The sequence below is a fragment of the Lutra lutra genome, chromosome 5 (genome assembly GCF_902655055.1).
Source record: "Lutra lutra chromosome 5, mLutLut1.2, whole genome shotgun sequence".
In the NCBI taxonomy this organism is placed as follows: domain Eukaryota; kingdom Metazoa; phylum Chordata; class Mammalia; order Carnivora; family Mustelidae; genus Lutra; species Lutra lutra.
Window position 1 is genome coordinate 42,874,842 of NC_062282.1, and position 21,707 is coordinate 42,896,548.

Consider the following 21,707-nt stretch of genomic DNA (forward strand, 5'->3'; position numbering starts at 1 on the left):
TTTTCTAGCTGCTCTGAGGGCTGTGCCATCACTAGATCTGGGATTTGAGGGTCTATAGGCCTTTGCTAGACTGCTCGAATAGGGGATCTTCCTGGGCCGACAGATCTGTTAGCCTGTAGGAACAAGAGTGGAAATTCCACTACTAGCTGGACTTTGAGGGGACTCAGAAATGCAGGGCAGAGAGGGGAGGGGCTGGATGGCTGAAAGGAGTTCTGAAGGATGGGGATGCCCCTTGGCATGTGGCTAGACGGTCCTTAACCATCCAGATCAGAGCAGGAAGAGAGTCCTCTGGGAGAATCAACAGGTGAAGGGATGGAGCCAGCAAGCAAGACAGGATGGCAAGAGGCATTCGAGAAACAGTTTGAAATCACAAGCTGAGGATGCGGCCGAATTGCAGATGGGGGGCTGGCCTCAGCGGAGAGATCTGCATCTGAGAAACATTGAAACGGGCTCTAGTCTTAGCAGCCCTGAGCTCTGACTGCCCTCGGCTTTGGGCCTGCTCGACCTGTCTTCCATACTTTGGGACCAAAGCCAGGCCTGCAAGTCCCTAGAGATTGGGCAGACTTCTGCTGGCTTGGAATTTGGTTTTGGGTATGGCTTGAAATATCTGGACTGTTTGGAGGACTTGGACGTGCTTTACGTGAAATGGAACATTAGGGTAATTTGCTAAATATGTATAGAAAGTGTCTGCGGAGTGGGGTGATGGGGAAATGAAATAGGGTGAGGTGCTGCTCGTTTCTCAGCGGAGAGGCTGCTGGTCTGATGGGGGAGGGAAGACGACGACCATTGATGGTAAAGAGGCAGGACGTGGTCAGTGAGAGATGGGCTTTGGAAGGTCAGTAGAGGGGAAAAGCTCTTTTGGTTGTGAACGTCGGCAGGGCTTCCTGGGGGAGGAAGTGTTTGCGAGGATGCAGCCTAGGGGAAGGGGGGCAGTGGGAGGCAAGATTTGGTTGTGGGCTGTTTGCAGCGTCTTGCTCCAGAGTTTGGATTTTATTCTGTAGTCAATGGAGAGGACGGAGGGTTGTAAGCAGCTCGTTGAGTTGATGCCTGTTACTGTCTCGTGTCAGGCTCCTTCGGACGCTCCGCTGAAATCTCACAGCACCCCTGCAAAGTAGCTTCTGCTGCTGGGACCCCCACCCCAGCCCCACTTTCAAATGGGGCAGTGGAGACTCAGACGGCTTGAGTCACTTACAGAACTGTATTGGAACACGGGCCAGAACTGTGTCTGCCCTAGTGGCTATTTCTCCCAGAAGTCGTTTGGCCAAAGATGATGGCAAAACTGGTGACGTCGAGACCTACTCAGAGATGATGCTAATTGTGGTCCAGCAGAGAACTGACCGAAACCTGACTCAGGCCATGGGGCTGAGTAAAGGAGGAGGAGGCCACAGGACTTGGTAGCTGCTTTGGGGATCAGGATCATTGCAGGTGACCTAAGGTTTAGGACCCTTAAGTGGCAGTGCTACCACTTTTGAATCCCTGCAGGGCTGTCTCTGGGCAGAGGACATAGCCTTGTCTGGTGCCTCCTGAGGGCAGAGAAAGCACCAAGGGAACAGGAGGCTAACAGGGGACTAGGGTGCCCAGGGAGGAGGCAGGGTCTCCATCGCTGAAGATATGCAGTGAGCATTGCTAAAGGTATAGGGGAGAGCATGCAGAGGGCGCGTGCCGGCAGGGTCAGGTCTGGGGGACTTCTCTCAGTTCCCTTTTCTCTCGAGAATCTCAGCAGTTGGGGTGGTGCTTGGCTCACTTCCGCCCCCTGTTTTTCTCATAGCTCTTCTGAGCTGCCCCTTCCTATGCTTCTTGGGAAGTTCCCCATACTTGCCTGGCCTGCAGTGCTCTGCCTGGGAGAGTCCTTACCCTGTGGAACACACTCAGCCCGGCTGGCCGTCCAGGGGCCCCTTGGGACAGATCAGCTGCCAGAGCCTGAGCGGCCGGGGACTGTGGTTTCTCAGAGGACTGGAGCCTTCTGCTTCCATTTTCCAGTCTGTGAAATGGGTTCAGTCTCTCTTTTTTCAAAATGTGTGGAAAGAAGGCTGAATCATGAATCATCTGAATCAGGAGGAGCTGGAGGAAAGGGCTTGAGAGTTAGAAAGTGAGGAGTGGGAGGGCTGGGGAGACCTTCTCTGCAGTAAAGGTTAAAGCAGGGTCTCCTGGTCCTGGAGAGGGGGTGTCACCAGCTTTCTCTTGCCTGTGGGGCTTACAAAGTTCTGCCCATCCTCTTCAGCTTGGAGGCTTGGAGCTTGGTAGAAGGAAAGGACATGGATGTCTAGGACTGTGTGGCCCCTCACCAAGAGCCGGTGTGCCTCCAGAGGAGTCATGGAGTGTTCCAAAGCTCTTTTCTAGATGGAGAGAGTTTATATTAACTTGCCTCCTAGCCCTTTGTATTTCTCCCTGTTCTATTTTTTGATATGGATTGGATTAATCTAATTAAAAAATTTATGTTGCAAATGAGCATTTATTTATTTGGGGGCTAGGTCTGGGGAGTAGCCCACTGTGTGACCCTGTGCCCCATCTCCCATTCCCCCTCAACCCTCAAGCAGAACCTGCCTCTTGTCCTTGCCTGTGTGTAGCCGTCCCTGCTGCTGTGGTCATCTCTGCATCTGGTGAAGGCACTGCACGTCAGTCACTTCCTCTCACCGGCCCCCCACCAGGCCTCCCCCAACCGGGGCCCAGCTCCAGTGCTACCCCTTCCATACAGTCAGCCCTCATGCCGCAGAACTGGCATGGCCTGCACCCTGCATTTGCACAGCCAGAGCCTGTGACACGGCCCCCTCACCAGGCCCTTCACACATCTGGCTTGGAATTCAGATCTCTTAAGGACACATCTCATTTCTTCTAGGATCCATGCTTTGGAGGTGGGTGCTGCCTGTGGGCCATTTCTACACTGGTGGGAGTGGGCGGCATTGCAGAGTGGAGTCAAAAGTTGTGGGTTCAAATCCCAGCTCTGCTACCATTAGCTGTGGGATCTGGGGCAAATTACCTAAATCTTAAACCCCTTTTGGGCATTGGTTTTCTCAGCTGCAAAATGAGGTAATAATTGTCCTGTTTTGCTAGGGGGAGTTCGATGCCTTTCCCTGGGTAAGAGCCCATAGGAACTCTTCAGAGATAACAGTGGGTATTACTATTGTTTATATCTGGGGGGTGGTCTGTCCTTTCAGAGATGGAGGGAGGAATCCTTGGGGTTTGAGTTCCTGACCTTTCTGTTTAATAGCCTGAGAAGGCTCGTTCAGAAGAGGAAACAGGCCCAGAGACTCAGGGCAATTTGTATGGGGTATGGGTGCTGGCATTCTCATCCAAGAAGTCTGACAGGATTTCTTCTCTTTGTTACACCTGTTTTTCCTCTTCTCTCCTTTCATCAAGGATGAGGTGCTCAAGCTCTATAGGCCCAGTTTCCTCTCTGGTGGCCATGTGGAATGGTGTCTGAAACTTGTGTCCAATAAGTTGACCTGGCTGGCAGGTCCTGTGGCCATCCTCAGGATGAGGGACCCACACCCCAGGCTGTGCACACTGTGGGCTGGAGCCCCCAGAGGCCTCCCGCCTAGCCTCCCTGTGCCTTGGGAATGGGGACAGGATGACAGCAGGGAGTGGTGACTCCGGGGTAGGTCTTAAGGCAGGTGAGTAGAACACAGACAGAGCAGAGGCTGGAAGCTAGGCTCTGGCAGTTCAGATCCTTGCTGGGCTGTCTCCCACTGGTGGGACCTCAGGCAAGCTCTTTAGTGTCTAGAAAGATAATGTAGGGGGCGCCTGGGTGGCTCAGTGGGTTAAGCCGCTGCCTTCGGCTCAGGTCATGATCTCGGAGTCCTGGGATCGAGCCCCGCATCGGGCTCTCTGCTCGGCGGGGAGCCTGCTTCCTCCTCTCTCTCTGCCTGCTTGTGATCTCTCTGTCAAATAAATAAATAAAATCTTAAAAAAAAAAAAAGATAATGCAGGAAACATGCTTAGCTTGAAGCTCAGTCCATGTTAGTTGTTGTCCTTGGCAACGTTGTTATTGTTGTAGTTGTTGTAATTGTTATTATTGTAATTGGCGACGTTATTTTGACCACAGAGCTCATGTTGTCCTCCCAACTGCTGTAGGAGACAGGCACTAGTATCCCCCTGCCCCACCCCTGTGCCCCCCATAAGCAGGTGTGGCACCTAGGGCTTGGCGGAGCAGATGGCGCAGCCTGGGGAGGTGCAGACTTGGGGGGTGACCATCATGGTCGGCTGGTGTCTGAGGAGCTGCTCTGGCCAGCTGAAGCTGACCTGTTCTGTGAGACCTGGGAAGAGAGGCAGCACTTAGAGCCAGCCAAGATGTCCGGAGGTGTGGCACAGCATCCCGGTGCGGAGACTCTGGCCTCATTCACACCTGAGGTCTGGCTCCGTGCAGCAGGGCTGGGATCGTCCTCACCCCCGAGCCGGCGGGGGAGCCACCTGTCTGGGCAGGTCTGTGGTGGCCCTCCAGCGGCGGAGGTCTACTTGTAACTGCTCTGTGGCAGCCACCTCTGATCTGTGCTGCCTGCCCAGGCAGAGGCCAGGTGAGGAGAAATGGGTGTCATCATCACAGTGCCTGAGCTCATGCCTCCCTCTCTGCCCAGATTCCCTTCCTCCTGTCCTTACATCAAGGCCTCTCCTGCTCATGCTTTTACAGGAGTCTCAGCATCACGTACTGGAGAGAGCTCTTCCCAATTCCCCTGCAGGTTAAGTCAGTGGTCCTCAAAGTCAGTATCTGGACTAGGCATGGGCATTACCTGGGACCTTGCTGGAGATGCCAATTATCTGGCCCCACCCCAGACCTACTGAATCAGAAGCTGGGATCGGGGGGAAGGAGGGATCTAGCAGTCTGAAGAAGCTTCCAAGGGATTCAGGTCCGTGCTAAAGTTCAAGAAACACTTGGTTAGATAATTTAAAAAAAAAAAAAAAAAGATGCTTCTCTCCTTGGGCTCTCAGCATAGTCGGATACCCAGTAAATGTGGAAGACCCAGAGAAAAGCCCAGTTTCTTTCTACACTGGCTTCAAAGAGCCACCATCTTGTAAGAGCCTTCCATCTCCAGGAAGCAACCTGTGACACAGTAATGAGGTTCAGTAGAACCCCAACACAGATAGAGGAGACAGTGCTGGGGCCACTGGAGGAAGGCAGGATCAGGGGGCTTGAAGGGTGGGGAGCTTTGTGGATGGCAGAAGTGGGGGCCAGGAACAAGCCAGCCGTGTTCTGGGGCTGGAGTCAGGTGGAGTGTGTGGGTTCTGCTTCAGAGAAGCGTGTGTGCTGGGGGCTGAAGGCGCGTGCATGGGTGTGCGAGGACCGTGGTCAGATGTGGTGGGAGAGGGCTGAGGCGCCCTAGCTGTCACCAGCCCAGTGGTGTTAAGCATCTCAGTAATTTTACTGATGATCATATAATTCCCACTCAGCATTTTTTGAGGGCTTACCAGTGCTTACTAGGCATAATCCTATAAGGCAGGCACTATTATTGTCCCCATTTTCTTAGATGAAAATACTGAGGCCATACAGCCATAAGGTGGTAGATGTAGGAATTCCATAGAATTCTGTAGGGGTGCCTAGAAGCACGATCTCCTTGGAAGAAGGGAGGTGGGGGGATGGTCTTGGCGTGTTTGTTTAGTAGGCTACAGCTTAGATTGGTTTTTTAAAGACGCAGAAACATACATACTATCAGATGAGTGAATTAGGTTTTGGCAGGGGTGATGGGATTGCGTTGGGGTGATTCGGGCTGAGGCCTCCCCATTGGGCCTCCGCTGCAGACACTGTCATTCTTACTGTTGTCTGGATGACCATTTGGGGCACACAGACTCACTCAGCGCTGTGTACAGGATCCCACAGCTAGGGCAAGGGAGAAAATCAGAGAGAGAAGAGTGAGTCTCTGGTTCTAGCAGGAGGACTGGGGATGGGGGTCAGGATCAGAGCCTACTGTCTAGCCTGCTGTTCTTTTCTGCCTCGGTGTCCCCAAGGAGCCCAGGAGCTGGAGGGCTTTCCTGACACGTGTGGCAGCCTCTTCATTTTTCCCAGTGGGGAACCAAGGATCAGGGACTTGCCCGCACAGGGCCACACACGGTGTCATGATTGGGACCAGAACCCAGAGCTATCTCCGTTCTGACCAGGGAAGGGCTTGTTTCCCAAACACCGTTCCTGACCCCATCTCAGGCAGTCTGGGTAGCCATCACCCTCAGGGTGGCCCAGAGCGCTGCTGGGGGCAGAGACGGGTGTGTCCTGGGGAGAAAGCTGCCAAAGAGAGGCAGGGAAGCGTCCAAGGGAAGAACACCAAGAAGCCCAAACCCCAGACGGAAACCAAGTGTGTTTTCTAGGTCCTGAGAGGATATCTGGAACAATGGAAGTAGGATGGGGGAAGCTGGACTATAAAAAGGGCTTCTTGATATCCTTTAAAAAAAAAAAGTGGTCTTTAGGTTTGACTTTTGTTTCTCTGAAGGATGTTTATGTAACTTCCTGAAAGCAAGCTTCCAGGGCTCCGTGAAGTTTGTCATGCTGCTGTTTATATACTCAGAGCTTTGAGTGGGAAGGGCTTGATAGGGTGGTCTCCCCGTTTTATAATTGGTGGAACTGAGGCTCTAAGAGGTGGGAGGGGCCTATTGGAGGTCATGCAGTGAGATAGCAGAAGACTGGGCCCTGGAGCCGGGGTCTTCTGGTGCCTTGCAAGGGGCTGTCGTCTTGACTTACTACTCCCCGGGCCCTGGCTGGCATGGAAGCTGGGCAGTGGCTACATAGGAGCCCCCTTGGGAAACACTCAGAGCCATGGAGAAAGGGCAGATCCGGGGCTGGTTTCTATCGAGGTGGGCTCCCTCGGTGCTGACTTGTGGGGCAGGCAGGAGGCTGGGATGGTGTGCTTAGTGATGCCACCCCCATCCAGATGCCACGGCCCAGCTGTGTACCGTCTGCCCAGCAGCTGGGAGCTGAGTCACACCCAGTGGGTGCAGAGGCGAGGGCTATTGTATGTCGTGATTTCTTCTGTTCTCCCAGCCCTGAAGGGATGACTAGGCCCTGAGCCCCGATTCATGCCCACGCCTAGGAACTTAAGCAGCTGTGAGTTTAGGCTTCATGTTTACAGATATGAGGCGTCTCGAAGGGCTTGGGGGAGTCCTCTTCCTCTGCCACCTCCTGTCTCTCAATCCTGCGGATCCTATGATCTTGACTCATCTGTTCTCACCAATGCAGGAGTCTGTGTGCCCCTGAGATCACGCACAGCATTCTGTCGGCATTCCTCTTCATTCTTTCTCTGCAGAGAGAGTCTGGAGGTTTCATCAGGTTGTCAGAGGCCCCAGTGTCCCCCCAGGTGCTGACAGGAGGGCGGGAGGCCGTGGGCCTGCACTACAGCGAGCAGGGTGCTGATGAGGCCGTGAGGTTGTCATATTCTAGGAGACGGTAGCCCTCTGGCCGCAGAGCACGGCGGTTCAGAGTGTGGCCTCGGAGGCCAGGGTAGGGTTCTAAATCCTTCACTTAGGAGCTGTGTGACCTTCGGTAAGTGGCTGTGGCTGTGCCTCAGTTTCCCTCTCTGTCAAGGGGGAAGGATAAAAATAGTTATCTCGTGGTATCCCCGGCTTTTAAAATAAGGTAATCCAGGGGAAGGACTTATCCCAGTGCCTGATACAAAGTAATCACTTGGTAAAAGGGTGCTGTTGTTATTAGTCCCAGCTTTGTGATCCTGTTAAGTGCCTTACTGTGGGGGTCGTAGTCCCCACCTGTGGCTCTGTACTTTGTGTTGGGCTCTCCAGGAGCTGCAAGGCAAGGTGGGAGAGTAGAGGGTAGACAGGGAGGGAGGGAGAACCTTCTCTGTATTTCTGGGACTCTCTGGCCCAGGTCCTCACTTGGTGCCTTGAACATGGCTTTGTCCTGAGGCAGGCTTATGTAACCATCCAGGCCTGGCCAGACAGGACACGATTCTTAACCTTGTTTTGTCCTCCATTGTCTCTGCCTCCGATGGAGCTGTTGCATTAGCTGACCCGTTCCTCACGCTACAGGGATGAAATCGAACCTGTGCTCTGCTGCTGCCCATTGATTTAATTTGGAGGTTTGCTGGGCGTGGGGGCCCCTCCCCCTGCCATCTGGGGACAGAGGGAGCTGATGCCTCTTGCCTGCTTTGGGGGCAGAGATAGGGACTCCTCATTAGGGGGAAAGGAAGGCCATAGGCTAGGGGCCCCTTGATCCATGGCCCCTGTGTTTCCAGCAGGTGTGCCTACCTCTCCCCAGGATTCCCTTGCAGGGGTGCTCTCCCTGTCCTGCAGTCCACACCCCTCCTTCTCTCCCCCGAAGCCTTCCTGGGCCCCTCCGCTATGGGGAAGTTGGCTTCTACTGAGCTTCATAGCATGTTCTGTGGCACAGTATGTCACTTTCCAGAAAACAGAGGCCACAGGCTGGCAGGCCACTTCTTCCCCATGGGCAAGTTCTGCTCAGCCCATGATGAAAATTGAACCGATTGCCAAGAGGAGATTTTACCTAAAAGTCCCGATTTCTGGCTTTACTTCACAAATTCGGAAGATCAGAACCCCTTGAGCCTGAGTTCTTCGCACACGCACCTGGTCTTCCTGGCCGTCCAGGTGTCTGAGTTTGTAACCCTGTCCTGACGGTGTGGACTGCTTTCTCTCCTGTCCTATATGGTGTAGCTCCTCGTCTCTCTGCTTTGTGAGCTCTTTAAGAGTGGCGGAGGATGGGGGGCTGGCTCCTCTCTGCTCAGAGCATCGTGCTAAGGCTCAGGGCCCTGTACACAGCAGGAGCAAATAAAGTGTTTCCTCTCTGAGCGAAGGTGTGGCAGTGGTGCTCCCTGCCAGCTGCAAAGGTTCCATTTAATCAAGGCCTCCGGATCAGCCTGGCCTGTGGCCCTCGAATCCTCCTCCCAGATAAGCCGTGCTGCTTAGCCACTGACCCGGGCAGCTTCTTAAGCTGTGGATCAACAGTAACTGGAACTGTTGTCCCCACGCTGTGCAGCCACAGGGAGGACCATCTCACCTGCAACCGTCCTGCACTTCACTCTCCTGGGGGACTTGGAGGAGTTTCGGGGGACAGGGAGGTGGGGATCAGCAGCCCTCCGATGGCACCTTCTGTGCAGACTTCTGTGTCCTGGGGGGACGGCAAGGGGGAAGGCAGGGCATCCGTTCGGGTGTTTGCCAGCCGGGCCCTCTTCTGAGCCTTTCTTTGCTTTATTCTGCTGCTCAAGTCCATGCGTTATCCATCAGCTCCTTTGTCCAGCTGTCTGTCCAAGGTTCATTTCACTCTTTCATTTGAAATCCTGACCAGCCCCGAGGCCAGCTAAGATGTCTCCCTTTGGATGAGCTCTTGGTTGAGGGGTTGTAATTGTTCTGGGTACAAGAAAAAGCACGGAACTTTAAAAAATTGCATATAGATTTCAGTCCCCCGTCTTTGGTTCCTTCAGTCTAAGGTACAGCCTCCCTCTCCCCAGAAGGCACAGACACGGGGCTCTGTAGCCAGGTTTTGAGGACCTTGTCTTAACTCTTAAAGCCCCAGGCTGGTAGGGAGGACCCCTGGAAGGCAGCTGTGCTGTCATGTCAACATGCTCCTTTCCTTCTCTGGGCTTCTCTTCTGCCCTCTATGTGCTAACATACTGGGCTCCTTTCAGTTGTTGTGGCTGAAAGAGCCTTATGAGCCATCCTTGGAGAAGATGACAGCAGGGATCAGCATAGGAGCCAGTGTCTGGGTGGGGATGAGGGCCCCCGTCACTGGGCCAGGCCCAGAGAGCGTTCACATATTTCAGGTAATCATCGGAAGAGGGAGGCTAGAAGCCAGGGCCAGAGTGGACAGGGGCTGTGCCCTGGCTGTCAGGCCCCACAGGGAGGCCCGAGCGCAGGGAAGTTGGAGGTCTAGCCTGTGTGGCCCAGTGACCTGGCACAGGCTGAGGGGTGCCTCAGTGTGTGGTCCTGTGGCAGGCAACCCAGGGCTTCAAGTGCAGGCCTCGATAAGCCATTTACAGGTGGGTAAACTGAGGTACATAGAAGAAGGGACTCTATCAGTGTCGCACATGAGAGCATAGAAAGTTGGGCCCATATTCAGGTTATCTGACTCCCAGGCAAGGCTACACTCCTCTGTCCCCACCTCCCTCTGCAGGGTCAATGCCAGATCACCGAGCGGGACAATAGTCTGATTGTCTGTGTTGACCTCCACGGTAGGGCCTGGAGAAGTGAAGCCACCATCGTCACAGCCACCCCCCAGAGGCATGAAACCGGTTGGATGTACAAATTATCCCTCATATATTCTCCATTCCATTTTTTTCTTCCTTAAACTGTCTCTGATGGGCCAGCCCCCTTGGTGCTCGTTTCCGCCTGGCACCGGGCTTCATGCTCTTTATTCTGAAAACAAAGCTTCCTTCTGATGGCCCTCCCGCTGGGACAGGGAAAGGGCAGGCGTGGCACTGGGCTGCCCTCCTCCGCCTCCTCTTGCTGGGAGCATGGGGCTTTGTCAGACGCCGGACCCGGGACCGGCATCACTGGGGGGCTGGGAGAGTGGGCATCCACCCCACGGGCCCCGCCATCAAGCCCAGAAGTTCTCCCCCAGTGGCCAAAAGGGTGGGCAAAGGTACCAGACAAGAACCAAAGTAAAGCCCTGCTCTGGTCCAGGCAGTCAGTTGTCCCAGCACAGGATGGAGGTCTGGCCACGAGCTGTTCCTGTGACAACCATCAGGGTTTCAGCTGACACAGGTGATCAGCCTCCAAGTGACAGTGGTCTCCAGGGGCTGCAGAAGCCAAAAGAGATGTGCAGATGAGGGAGGCAGTAATTCCTCATCCAACAATGTTTTTTTCAAGCATTGACTTTGTTCAGGCACTTTTTTCTTATCCTGGGACATGGCAGTGAACAAAACAGACCAAGTCCGTGTTTGGGACTCAGGGCTGACATTTCTGGCGGTGAAGTAGAATCAGCAAAGCAACAAACACTGGTTCAGTACTCGCTATTTGTCAGGTGGCAAGAGGCCCCAGGAGGAGAAATAAAGCTTGGTTTGGGGGTAAAAAGAGTGATTTGAGCAAGTGACTCTGCTGTGTTGGGTGGTAGCCGATGGTCTCCAGAGAGAGGGACAGCAGGCTCCACGAGGGCAGGGGAATCCACAGGTATTTCTGGGGAAGAGCATTTCAGGCACAGGGAACAGCCATGCAAAGGCTTTGAGGCACAGGAAGAAGCTGGTGTGCCTGGGACGGAAGGAAGAGCCATCCTGGCAGGAGATGGGGCCTGAGGGAATGTGGAGGGGCAGACTGCTGGGCCCTCTGGCCCCTCCAGAGTTCTTTGCTGTTCTGTGTGAGGAAAGGGGAAGCTGCCGAGGACTTGGGGCTAAGGTCGTACTCCCTTCAGCACACATCAGGGAAGGATCGACTGGGCCACAGCCTGAGAAGAAGCAGGGTACCTGGCCAGGAGGCTTCTGTAGTCACACGGATGAAGAAGGGCTCGGGGTGACCACTGGGCGGAGGCCACCAGAGGTCAGATTCTGGATGGATTTTATAGGATAAGCTGATGGATTAGGTGTGGGGTGTGAGAGGAAGAGGGTGTCAACAGCAAAGACTCTGGCCTAAAGGACTGGAGGGACAGTGTTGTCAATTACCAAGACTGGGAAGGCTGCAGGGGACAAACAGGTTTGGGGAGAGAAATGGAGATTTCAGGTCAGATGCATTAAGTTGGAGCCCTGGCTGGAGTGGAGGGGCATGTGGCTGGTCCCTGCACCTGTGATCCCTCCATGGGTGTGAGGGGTGCCCTCCCGGACTCTGAGAATCTCTCAAGAACAAATGTTCTGAGCCCTTCATGTTCTTTTCACTCTTTGCAAATCTGCTCCTGCTTTTCCTTCTGAGGAAAAAGGCAGTTTCTGAGGACTCATTGTCATGGTGGTCCTCACCTTTCTGCCCAGTGTGCCTCTTGTCGGGGGGCGGTAGAGGGGAGCTCTGGAGGCCTCAGGCCTCAGGCCTTGTCCTGGCTCTGCTGCCAGTAGAGAGAGCTTTCACTCTGTGCCTTGGTTTCCCCTCTTATACACAGAAGGGTTGAGCTGGGCCTCTGAGGGTGGCAGGGTGTTCTTGAGGAGGCCAGATTGCATGGCGCCTTAGCACCCGGGCTTGGAATCCTGATAACGGGTGTGAATCCTTGTTCTGCCACTTGGCTGTGAGACTCTGGGCCAGTGATAGAACCTCTCTTAGTTTCCTCATCTGTGAAAACAGGCCAACTGCAGCAACTTGTCGGTGTTGCCGTGAGAGTTAAAAGGGAAAATCCACACAAAACACTTAGTTAAGGCTCTGGATATCCCAAACTCTGTTAAACACAGGCTTTTAGTCCCAGTGACCTGGGTGGTGGGTCAGGTTAAAGGGTTTTGTCCAGTGGCAGTAGGAGCCATGGAAGGTTATGGAGTAGGAGCATGCGACATGTGTGCTTTTAGGGCAGCCGCGAGTGTGGGGACTTGGCCTGAGTCCTCTTGCTAAGTCCCTGACTCCTCCTGCCTGCCAGAGTGAGAACTGAAGGCCAGGCCCACTGGACTTGCTCACCCTTCCCCAGGTGAGGGTCCTCACGGACGGCATGAACAGCCTCCGCCTTGCATAGGTCACTCGGGGACGGGTTGATTATTTCTCTCAAGTTCTCCTGCAGGACCCCTTGTGTGTACTTCTCAGTGGCTGACCCAAGGGAATACGAATGTGGGGTTTGCGGGGTGGGTGACATTAAGGGGACTTGAGTTACACGGAGTGCTCTGGACAGGGCCCGTGGGGACAGGGAAGGCTGGGAGTGGCATTCCGCGGGGCACTTGACTGTGCCCTCAGTTCCTGGTCTGGGTCCAGGCTGGGTGGTGCTTTGCTCCAGTGGAACCATGGAGAGGTTGACAGCGGGTGGAGGAATGCGGCCCCTCAAGACCCACCCTTCACTGGTGCCCAGGCATGCCGGCTGAGCTCTGGGCTTTTGCAAGCCTGTTTCTCAGCAGCTGAGCCATGCCAGGACAGCCAGACATTTCAGAGACCCCAGGGCTCACAGCCAGGCTGTCACCAGGCATTGCTTGTTTTCCCAGGGTCCGAGTGATTTTAGGGCTGGAGGGGAGCTCTGGAGATATTCCAGGGACTTTGCTTACGGCGGGTAAATTGAGATCCAGAGAAAGCAAGGCACTTGACCAAGGTCTCACAGGGCCGCCTCCCTACTATCTGTCACCTTCCTCTGTTCCCATGTCCTTTGCTGAGACTCCTGGCCTCCTGCCCGGATGTTTGTAACAGCCTCTGTCTTGTGGGCTCTCTGAGAGCTTTGTTTGTCTTCCTATTCTCATACTCTTGCCTTAACCTGCCAGGCGCACAAGCTGTTTGTGTCTGGTGTCCTCTCCCCTCGGGTCCCAGACAGAGCAATGCAGGGTGGAGGTTGTGAGCTTAGACCCCAGAGCCAGTGCTGCCCCCTCCTAGCATGGTGACCTGGGCAAGGTGCCCATGTTCAGAGCCCCAGTGTCTCTGTGAAGTGAAACCAGTAGTACTTCGTTTATGAGAATGGTTAAATGAGATAGTATGTGAAACGCCAGATATAAATGGAGTGAGCTCTCAGAAATGGTCACTGTTTTAAGTGCTGGTTGAACTGAAAGTCAAGGGCATGGAGGAGTCGACAAAGCTCTGGACCGGGGGGCACAAGAGGTGGGCTCCAAGTTCACTCTCAAACACTGCCTCGCAATGTGCGTGTGGGGACATCACCCCTCCCCCAGGAACCCCATTTTCTTCATTGGGGAAAGACGGAGGAGATCACCGCTGTGTTTTTATGAGGTTATCCTGTGACACTAAAAGCAATGGCTGTGAGAAAGCTTTGCATGTGTATAATGATTTAAAAATGGCCCGGCAGGGGCCACAGCGTGCTGTCAGCGATGAAGACACTGCAGCGATGGTGGTGGACAACTGGCTGGCCCGGAGACTGGTCAGTCTGCAGATGCTCAGCGCCCACGCGGGCTTCCCTTCCCTGCCCACCTGCTCCCGGCTCCCACCAGCCTGCCTTTCACAGTAGCCTCATCGCTGCACAGTAAAAGGTGTGGGAGGTGCAAAGACCCGCTGGCATCTTCCAGGCCCTAGTGGGTTTTGGGTTCTCTGTGGCTGATGCCATGGAATGCAGGATTACAGCCAGACACTGGTTCGAATCTCAGCAAAGCACTGGGAGCCTTAGCAATGCTTAACTTCCATGAGCCTCAGTTTCCATACTTGTGAGAGGAAGCGGTAATGAAGTAGAGGCCAAGCATCCAGCAGAGGCCCAGCACGTGGTTATATTGGGTTGGGGGGAGGGGGTTGTATAATGTGTTTTCTGCCTGGAGTTTATGGACTAACGGGTTTATGGATGGTGGGGAGTGGGGGCCGCTGTGCCCACCTCTGGGGATGAGCTGCAGAGGTCAGTCGCCTAGCTTGGAGCCAGGAGGGCCTTTGGAGCCAGCTGGAACTGTTCATTTTGCCGGTGATTGAAGCAAGTCCTGGAAAGGAGCAGGTGCTTGCTGGGGTCACTGGTGGGTTAGAGGGGAGCTGGGCCTGGGGTCAGGCAAGTGAGGCACCTAGGGGCACACCATAGGGAGCCCTCACTCTCAGGAGCCCCTGGGAGCTGGTGCTCACTCTCAGTGCTGGGCAGGTGCACAGCAACATCTGAGAATGGGTGCTGCCTGCCCGTTCATGCCTGCTCCTCGCCAGCCTCGACAGCCTCGCCGTAGCCAGGGCTAGGACTGCACCTCCGGTCTCCTGATACCAGGAACTGATTCCGGAGCCTTGGAAGTGCGGACACACCTGTAAGGCACCTTCCAAGTGGCTCACTGAGTCCCCCTGGGCCCCTCTAAAAGGAATCTGCAATAAGTAGGTCACTGGGCGCTTTCACTCTGTGCTCTCTGGTTTCTGGGCTCCAGAGAAAGTGAGGCCCTCCCACCTGGTTCCCCTCCCTTCCCCTTCCCTACCAGCTGTGCCTCCATGGAAGCATGTGGGTGGGGGACTCCTGTCGCGGTGACAAGCCCTAGCAAGTCTAGAGGGACGAGGCCACTTCCGTGTGTGTCCCGAGTAAAGCCTCCCGGGTCTCAGCAGGCCCGCGCTGTGCCCACCAGGCTTCCAGGAGATCAGGGAGCATGTGCCGCCCTAAGTGACTCAGAGCTTTCCCTTCCTCTTTATTGCCCCCAACACATCCAGCAGCCCTCAGCTCTGGCCGCAGGGCCTGGAGCCTTTTCGGGTTCCCTAAGGCTTTCTTGTCTTGTGGGCAACCTAGTCCATGCCGCCCATGGGAGGCAGTTTCCCCATCACCCCTGCTGGGCCTGTTGGCTGGGCCTTAGGCAGCCGTGAAGAGGTAGCCAAGGCCTCTGCTCCCTGCAGGGGTTCTCAGTGTTCACGCAGGGCCGGAAGGGTCCTGGGCCACCATTGTGAGGTGACATGGGGGCACCTGGATCATCAGCCCAGCATCCATTCCAGGCCTACACATACAGACACTCTGTCTTTTTCCCTACTGGAAAAAGGGCCTGAAATCCTGCTGTCAGCAAATAGCCTTGTGCTTTCCTTGGTGTCCTCTAACAAGGCAGGTTCCCTCACAGGTGGGCGGTCTCACATGTTTGCGGCTGCTGACCAAAGCCAAGCTAGCCTGGCCCCTTTGCAGCTGCCTGTGTGACCGTGGCCTAGTCGCTTCTCCTCTCTGGGCTACATCAGGCCCTTTTTACCCCACACCTCAACATGCTGGCGTGGGCTCTAGGCCTTTTATAACCTGGCAGTTACCCTGCTTCTTCCTCTGCTGGCTGGGGCAGTAGGAAGAACCCGCCAGCGGAGTTGGCATGGGGGCAAGGCCCAGAAGCCAGGGTCATAAACGCTTTGACCGCCAGCTGGTGCCAGTAGACCATACCAGGCCTTCTTCCTCTCCTTCTCAGGATGCGTGGGGAAACTGAGATCTGGAGGGGGAAGGACCTTGTTTGGATCACGTTGGAAGCTGGGCAGAGCTGCGCCGGCGTGGTCTCTTCGGGTGCTGGCTGCTACCTTTCTTGAGAGCATCTCGAGGGCCCATCAGCCTGAGGGCCAGGGATGTGCCTTCTCCCCTTCCATGGAAGGTGCCTTTCTTGGGGGGAGGGCAGCTCTGCCTGGGTGTGGGGCAGAATTGGGCAGGACGTCCTCTTCCTGAAGTCCAGGAGGGAGGGGGGTTGGTTAGTGGCCTCCAGCAAGGAACTGGTTAGTTAGGGGCCTGGAGGCTTCTGGCAGGGATGGCGGGGATCTCCATTGGTGGCTGGGCTCAGGGTGCCCCAGGGCCCACCCCTCCCTCTCTCCCTCCCAGGGCGAGGGCTGGGCCGAGGGTAATGCCATTTGTCCTAGCTCAGGGATTAGGTGCGGCGGTGTTAAGTGGGGAGTGTGTGGCCATTAAGAGGGCACACTGAAGAGAAGCGGAGCCCAGAGCTGCTGCCTGGACATCTGGTGGGTCTTGTCATTCTCTCCCCGGCCTTCCCGTACCCTCTGACCGTGGCCCCTCACCCCCTCCCTCCTGTCCAGTCCGCCCAGGTCTGTCAGGACATGTGCGCACCTGCATGTTCACAGCCACACGGGAGGGGGCCACTTGGCCTCCAGGCCAGACCCTGGATCCTGCCTGCATTTAGGACCAGAGCAGCTTCCTCAATTGTCCCAGCCCTCGGGGCCACCGCATAGAGATGGTTCAGGGCCAACGGGGTGGATTCCAGATGGAGTAGGACGACGTGGTGGGAAGGAAGGACTCAGTTTATCTTTATTTAGCTTTTACCTTGTAGCTTCACTTGAGCGGGGCAAGTCCGTGGGCCCACTGGAAGCCAATAGGTCTGAGAAGTAACATTGACTGCAGGGCTGTGGGGCGTAGCTGAAACAGTGAGGTCCCAGGGTACTCAGGAAGTCACATTCGTGACTTTGGTCCTGTCCGCACTGTGCAAGCCACGGCATGTCAAAGCCAGAAGGACCCCCGAGAAAGTTCCCATGTCCTTGTTTTGTTGTATGGTGGGCGCCAGTCACAGCCATCCTGATTTGTTTGGAACATGGTATGGTCTCTGTCTAGGGGGTGCTCACTAAGAGTTGTTACAGATTCTCAGAGGGTTCTGTAACTCCAGGACATCACAAATGTCTGATCCAGTCTACATCCCTCATTGCCCAGTAGAGGAAGCAGGGGCTAGAAGTAGGGAAGGGTCTTGTCCAGAGGTGCTTAGGGAGCACATGGAGGGCCTGGGATGCCGGTGTGGACTCCAGGAACCATGTGGATTTTGGCTTTTGCGTCTGTGAGATGGAGGACCCCCCGCCGCCCCCGCCATTGCCTGTTTCTTGGAATCTCTCAGGGGGCATCTAGTGACCTGGGGTGGGCACATGGAAGGACGGAGGCTGGGGCCCCCTGGCATTGCCCAGCTCTCCTGCTGGGGTGGAACAGGTGTTTGGGGCATGATAAACTTGTTTCTACTTCATTGGGAAGAAATGGTGAATAAATGAGGTCATGATAGTACCTGGTATGCAGCAGACCTGTGAAGCCGGATGGTCACTGTTATCCTCTGAACTCGCTCTCCAAGTTGAGATCTCCTGCTTCTGACTCTCACTCCTGCCTCTCTCTCTTCTTCCTTCACACAAGACCTTTGCCTGGGGTATTGGGGCAGCCCCCTTTCTCATGTAGACACCTGCTTGTCAGAGATGGCAGAAGCCCCCGGGGACAAGGGAAGGTGAAGGCCCTCTGGCTGAGGTCTTCTTGCCTTTCTGGGAGTCTGTGGTGTCCTTCTCGGCCAGTGAAGGCTTTCCCATCCCTGGAGAAATTGGGTCAGCCTGCGTTTACACAGCTGGGGCTGGTGATTTGCGGGAGGCCTCTCTCTGGACGTGCTCTAGGCCTCAGACCTGGGTTAAGAACGGTGTGGAATGCTGGGCGTGAGGACTATATAGAGGGGCTACAAACAGGGGCCCCAAGGTGAGCTGGCTTGGGGTCATCCTAACCGCTGCCCAGCTGTGGGACCTTTAGTCAGTTTCTTAGCCTCTCTGAGCCTAAGTTTCCCCATCTGTAAAGTTTGTGTATCAGTGACCCCACCTCTCAGGGTGTGAGGGTTGGGTGTAACAGATCAGGGGAAGCTCTCAGCACAGTCCCAGTGAGTTACCAGGAGCTCAGCCAGAACTGGCTGCTGTCAGCGAGGGAGGTTATGATATTTGCAAGGAAATATCATTCCATTTCTTTTGAGTGCCTATGATCTGAGCCTAAGAAAAATAGGAATGGATTTGACGCTGTCACAGATGGATTTGGGGGTTGAGGGGAGAGAGCCCTATTTGGGGAAGCTTCGTGGGGGGAGCATGCCCTGTGATGACCTGCCCACCCTGGTCTGTGCTAGGAGCTTCAGCGGGGACTGGAGGCCAGTGGGACCTGACCTGCCTCGCTCCTCACTCCGCCCCTCCCCACAAGCTGGTTTGGTTGTTCGCTTGGTAAACCCTTTCTTCAGAGCCAGTGCAAAGGTAAACTCCCAACTCAGCTCTGTTGGAGGAAAGACAAATTCTCAACAAGTGGGGTCTGAGTTCCTGAGGTCTTTTTTGTTGCTCATTCCGTGCTGTGGGGAACTCAGAACAAATCCCAGGCTGGGAACCGGGGAGGGAACCAGCACTTTATGCTTTGTTTGGTTGTTGATTGATGGATGATTTGTGAGTCTTCCTCCGAGACGGATCAGGAGAGGCTGCTTTTGATGTTAAAACACACATAAAATGGATGGAAACAAAAACAGAAAGAGCACCATTCAAAGGGAGCAGAGAGTGGGACGTGCGGGGCAGTGGTGAAAGCCGTGCCAGGTGAACCCGTGCAGGACGGGCCTGGGCTTTGGAGCTGGGTGGCCTGTGTGGGATCCCAGTCACCCACTCATTAGCTCTGTGAGCTGGGGCAAGTCCCAGGCCCCCTCCAGGCCTCACTGTCCTTGTCTGTAATGTGAGGGGAAGGTAGGTCAGGGTGCTGTGGCACGGGTTAATAGCATAGAGCACAGACATATTTGTGTCTAATAAATGAAAGTTCATATTATTAATGCCATTTAGCTTGGAAATATCTCATGGCAGATCCAAAAAGGGGAAAGGAACTGGCAGGGCCCATTTCTCTTGAGCACCTGCCGTGGGTAGGAGAGCACTTCTGCTTTGGAGAGCCTTTGGTGAAGTCGGGGGACCTGTGTTGTAGTCGGGGAGTAGCCGGCATCTGGCAGCATGTGTCCGGCATTGCATGGTGGGACACAGAGCGGGGTAGCTCACCTAGGATTTTGAAATAAAGCCGGCAGAGTCCAGCTCCGGGGCTGAGGCTGGACGTGGAGGAGGATGGGCAGGGTTTTAATGGACAAGAAAATGAGTCTGGGTAGGTGGGGGTGGCAGCAGGGGGTCCTTTCCTCTCTTGAGGGGTCTCTGTGTCCCTGCATGTTCACAGCAGGGTGGGCTGCACACTCTGCAACCCCGAGACTCGGAGCCAGACTGCCGACAGTCCCTGGGTGGCAGCCCTGGACTCCAGGGTGACTGATGGGCAGCAGCTTGGCGCGCAGCCAGGCGGCACTGCGGGCCTGTGGGGGATGGGGTGTGCGGTGAATTCCAGCAGAGGAAGGGATTTGCTTCTGGTGCGGCCTCCCAGGGGTGTCATTGGGCTGGAGAGACTCCGGCACAGCTGGGAAGCAAATGTGGAGGATTTTCTCTGTGCTGTACGTGGTGGGTGGGGCAGGCCGAGACTGGGAGGCTGGCGGAGCTGGGCGGCTGCGGGGTGTGGCTGGGTGGTGGGTGGTGGTGTGATTGTGCTGGGGGTGTGACAGGCTGGGAGGGGCCGGGTCAGCTGTGGGGAGTGGCCCTGGGATTGCCTGTGGGGCTCCCAGCGCCTGGGCCGCCAGCCACCCCTCCTCCCCCAAGCCCGGGTGCCCATTCACAGACTTTTGAAGCTGTTTGCTTCCCACCCTACACTTGGCGCCTGAGGCCCAGATGGCTGAGATGACACCGCTTGAACGTACCGGCACCCTGTGAGTCTGTGCATTCGTGTGCGTGTGAGTATGGGGGTATGGGGGCAGTGTTGGGAATGCCCGAGGCGGGAAATAAAATCGGGGCTCGAAATAAAATCGGGGCTCAGTGAATATGCGGGGCTGCAGGGACCTTCCTGCGTCTGCCCAGAAGCAGCAGCAGCATCACACCAGAGACACAAAACCTCGGGGCCCCCCAAAAAGCCTACATCTTCGGTGTCCAGTGCCACACTTGGTGCCTCATGCTGCTTAGTAAGTACAGAAAAGAGGGGTGGGGACTGGGCTGTTTGCTTGTCCCCACCTTCCAGTGTGCTCCCAAACCTGACCTCCTTTCTTCGCCTGGATCTGCTGTGGATTTGATCTGTGGCCTTGGGCCAGGTGCTTCCCAAGCCTCAGTTTCCAAATCTGTGAAATGGCTAATCATTATATTAAGCCATATCATCGTGTGCCCTGAGCTGTTTGACACACAGTGTCTCTGTTAGTTTTGGCAGCAGCCCTGTGAGATAGTAATTGGTATGAAGCCTGTTTTCCACCTGGGGAAACCAAGGCTCAGAGAGGTTGAGGGATTTGCTCAAAGATCCCAAGGCTGGTAAATAACGGAGGCAAGGTTCAAGCCCAGGGAGGCTGGCTCCAGTTGGAGCTCTTCACCGTAAGGCCCGAAGCTAGCGCACTGCCGCCTCTCCCGGCGGGTGGGATGCAACAGGGAGTGACAGGTGTTGCCCTTCCCAGGAGGTTGGGTGCACACAGTAGACGTCGAGTCCCTGAAGGCTGCTTATTAGGTGCGCCCGCCCCAGGAAAGGCACAGGAAGCTGAGCCTCAGAGAGCTCGCATTCTCACTCCTGGAGTCTACCTGTCCATCTAGGGCAGAGCCAGACCCTAATTTCTAGATAGCTTGGTCTCTGGAAGGCCCTTGGCCTCTGCCTCCTTCCTCTCCAGGTCCTGGAGAGGATTGTGGGGGAAGCAGAGCATTTTGGAGTTGGGGGGGGTGAAGGGTAAGGAGTGACTTTCAACTCCAGAGCAGTGGCCACAGTTACCGTGGTATTTCCCGAAAGTGCACCGTTGCCATGGCATCTCCATGACGACCAGAGCATCTCATTCATTATCCCCAGCACCTTGGCAGGGAGAGCTGGGCCTAGGGCTGGGGAGAGCACAGTGGGAGCCTGGCTCAGGACTCGAGGTCTCGGTCGCTGAGGCCCCCTCCCACTGTCCCCTGTTGTAGCCAAGGTGTCCCTGCCAGGCTCTGGAGCTGGCCGCTTCTGTCTCCTGGGGTCTGGGTTCAAATTTCCGCTCTGTCAGGGACTAGCTGTGTGATTTTGGGCAAGTAACTTAACCGCTCTGAGCCTCATTCTCCTTGACGGTAAATGTAAATGATGACAGTAGTAATTAAAAGGCTTAGATGAGGTTAGGTGTGTAAAAGCGCTAAACATAGTGCCCAGGCTTGTGGTAAGTGCTTGAAACGTGTAGCGGTAAAAATAACAATGATGATGATTGTGACGTTATCACTGTTGTTATTATAAAAGGCCCTTAGGGAGACTCCGCATGGAGGAATGAAAGACCAAATCTGAAGTTAGGAAGGAAACCCATTTGAGTCAAGATTTAGCGGTTTTCTGTGTAACAGCAAGTCGTTTCACTTTGGAGCCTCAGTCTCCTTATCTGTAAATTGGGAGTAATAACAGCTCATTATGCCTCATTCATACCCTGAATACTTAATTAGAACCTATGCCTGGGGAGAGTGGTGGGGGTTGCTGCAATGAATCAGACTTGTCCCTGCCCTTCAGGGCACCCAGCTGTGTGGGGAAAGAGGAGAAATGAAATTAGTATTTGTGGGGGGCC

The 21,707-nt window shown here is 55.1% G+C and overlaps 1 protein-coding gene across 4 annotated transcripts in view; it reads left to right on the top strand.

The window, feature by feature from the left end:
* The window catches only part of NDST1 (N-deacetylase and N-sulfotransferase 1), a 58,709-nt gene that overhangs the window by 2,613 nt on the left and 34,389 nt on the right, over positions 1 to 21,707 (top strand). The window contains exon 1 of one of the 4 annotated variants that reach the window (XM_047730569.1): positions 2,832 to 2,852. The exons of 2 other annotated variants lie outside the window; for them this stretch is intronic. The gene's annotated coding sequence lies outside the window, so the exon portion shown is untranslated. Of the gene's footprint in view, positions 1 to 2,831; positions 2,853 to 16,254; positions 16,342 to 21,707 lie in introns of those variants that run through there. One more of the 4 variants, XM_047730568.1, reaches the window with a different exon arrangement.